Below are 3,307 nucleotides of genomic sequence, written 5' to 3' on the forward strand. Positions count from 1 at the left end.
TAACAATACAAAAAAAAAATTAACTAATTTTCTAGAGGCACAAAAATAGTTTGATTTTCATTTACTAAAAACAGAACTAACAAAATTTTACTAAATTTAAAAAAAGGTATAAATGAAAAAATAAATAAATTTGAAATAAATAAAAAAAATACTTTTTGAAACTAGAACTTAGTCTTGTAATATAAAGACTAAAGACTATAATATAATTGTAATATAAAAAAAACAATATAGATTACGATTTGTAAGTAAAAGATATAATAATATTACTTTTATATGTATAAGAATAAAAAAAAATTTTTTATATCTACACACGGTTGACAACCTGTTAAGTGGATTATCGACTACGTAAACTATGCCAGAGGCAGCGATGCAAAGAATTCTGAACCTTTAGATACTTCAATGTAATTGCGAATTTCAAGTTCAAGTAGGCAGAAAGAATATTGGTGGTAGAGATTTGAGGTAGTGCTAATTAATATGGGCGTACTATGCAAATCCGTTCATCGCCATCAATTTCGGCTGTCTTACAACTTTATAGTTAGTCTTTTTTTTTTTTGTTTTATGAATCGGAAATTTTTAGGTTTGTTGATTTTTGGTTTGGTGTCAATTTTCTTTTCTTTTTGTGTCTTCAGTACATTCTTTTGCCATTTTATATTAAAATGTTAACAATTTTGGTTAAAATACTTCGCACGCCGCGCACGATCACTTGTCCGTCCACACTTTATGCATGTGACACACTTTCCGTTTGAACTGACGGAACAATCCGCAAATACCGTGACAAGTGAAAAAAAAACACCGTAAAATTTGTATTTCAATTGAAAAATGAAGTAAAGATTCCAATCACGAAATTTTTTTTTAACTACACAAAAGTACAATGGAGCCGAACAAATTATGGACTTGTTATGGATTTTAATTCTTATAGAATTATTTCTAATTACCTCAAAGAAAACAATTTTTTGTGCTGTTTTTATAATAGGAGTATTATCATATTATATATTATACAATACAAATTCAATATTAGTAATTAACATATTATTATTTATAATAAATTATATATTTAATTGATAAAACCATTTTATCCTGTATATATCTAAACAACAAACAAACAAAAATTAGGTGGTAATTAAGATATGAAGTAACATTAACGTTATTAAGTAAAGTAAAGATATAACCGAATCACCACGGACTGCGTTATCGCCTTAACAAAATGGATCTGTCCGAGATGAGACTTCTAGTCACATTCTCTGTGACTGTTCACCCTTGAGGAAATCACTGGGTCGAGGATTACTTTCCCCTTCTAACATTAGGAGGTCCTCAACGGCTGACATTTTGACTTTCATTCAAATAACTGCTGTTCGGTTAGAGTCTGTAGCAGCACAAAAGATCAACTATGGTAGTATTGCTACGTTCCGTTAAGAACCGGTACAATATTTACAATAATATATAGCCAAATTGGCTAAACGCTAAGTACTGTAAATATTGAAGTCTCGGTGCTGTACATTTGAAAACTAATTCAGTTTTTAATCCATGTAAAAGTGATTTAAATATTAGCATTTATATTAAAGATAAAAATTCCAATTCTATAATAAAGTTTTATAAAAGTAATATATACTATATAAAAACTTCTTTACTTCTCAACCCGTAATATATAAATAGTCAGCTTTAATATCATTTATTAAACCACCAAAAGAGTCTGTTATTGTTTTTATCTTTAGTTACCTCGATCTATAACTTTTCTCTTTCGTTATACATCCTAAATTATCTTAACTCTTTATCTACTTCTTACATCCATTTAAAGACTGAAGCTTTTTTACTTACATACTGTAATTACTATATATGGTTGTGTGAATTAAAATACTGCTTTTACTGCTTTCTATAAATTAAAGTTATGTATTTTTTCAGAAAAAATATAATTTCAATATATAAAATTTTGTTCATATAAAACAATACTTTTTTGTACTACTTAGGCAATATACTTAGACAATATTCGAATAACCAATTTCTAGCTATTGGATGAAATATTTGATCAAAAAAAGGGCAATCTGATGGATCAGTGTCTGGTACGAAAGATGTCGTACCAATGCCCAGTTTCTTTTTTAATTCATTTTTAACAAATATAAAATTATTTATTTTGACGTTATCATATTACGGCGAAATTTTAGGGGGAATCTATTAAATTAAAAATTATTTCGTCGTACCTATCTTCGTATTCTAACTGTATTCAGAAAACCATGCTCTAACCACATACAAATTAAATTGACTTGATCAGTTTTGTTAGAAAAATTTTAGCTTATGGTATGGTTGAACCAATATGATGCGTCGAGTAAGAATATTTTGACCTGAGATATAGGTTAAATCTGGTCAAACCAAACAAATTTGGCTACAAATTATATAGGTTTGAAATAGATTTGGCTAGATAGCGGGTGATAGTGAAAGTTAATTCGATTTTAATAATTTATGGCACAATATTAAATTAAATTGAGTAATAAAAAAACTTATTCTATAAATGCTTATTCTAAGGTACATATACGTAGATATATGCCATGTTGTATTTAAAATAGAAGAAGACTAATAATATAAACGATTCTATGAAGTACAGTCTTTATCAGACTTCAATATATATCATGTATATGTAGGTATGTATATACCACTAAATGATGAAAGTTCAGAATAATATTTAATGTAAATTTGAATATTATATTAAATAAAATAGGCTTTTATTGATCGTTAATAAATAAAATGATCAAAACATGCCACAAGAGTAAAAATATTGAATAAATTAAATATTTTTTTTGCATAATTGTGTAATAAAAAAATTTTTTTTGAAAGATTTTGTGAAAAAAAAGTGTCTAGTGTTTATGCAAATCTTCAGAAATGTTAATAGTGGAAAAAAAATTATTAAAATGTAGGTGATTGACTTGATAATCACAAATACAATATAGATTATTGTAATTTGATGTGCTTTTTTATATTATTATATGGATAATAGGGCAATTATTGCATATAGTTTGCAGTTCTTAGTTACAAATATTAAAGGTAATTAAGGTAGTTTTTTAAAGGTAGTTCCTGAAAATAAAATATTAAAGATAATTAAGGTAGTTCCCTAACTAAAATTATTTGATGATAATAAAGAGAAAAATACCAGATCCTTAATTATCAGCTTAACAGCCTCAAAAGATTTTATTGCATTTACTAAATAATATCATCTATCCCTATAGTTCGAATTAATTGAATTTCGATTAATTTGATCAAACGCTACTAAAGTAAATTAAGTAGATTTGACATTTGTCGATACAAACATCAGAATTCA

This window comes from Teleopsis dalmanni, chromosome 1, assembly GCF_002237135.1.
Source record: "Teleopsis dalmanni isolate 2A chromosome 1, ASM223713v2, whole genome shotgun sequence".
Taxonomy (NCBI): Eukaryota; Metazoa; Arthropoda; class Insecta; order Diptera; family Diopsidae; genus Teleopsis; species Teleopsis dalmanni.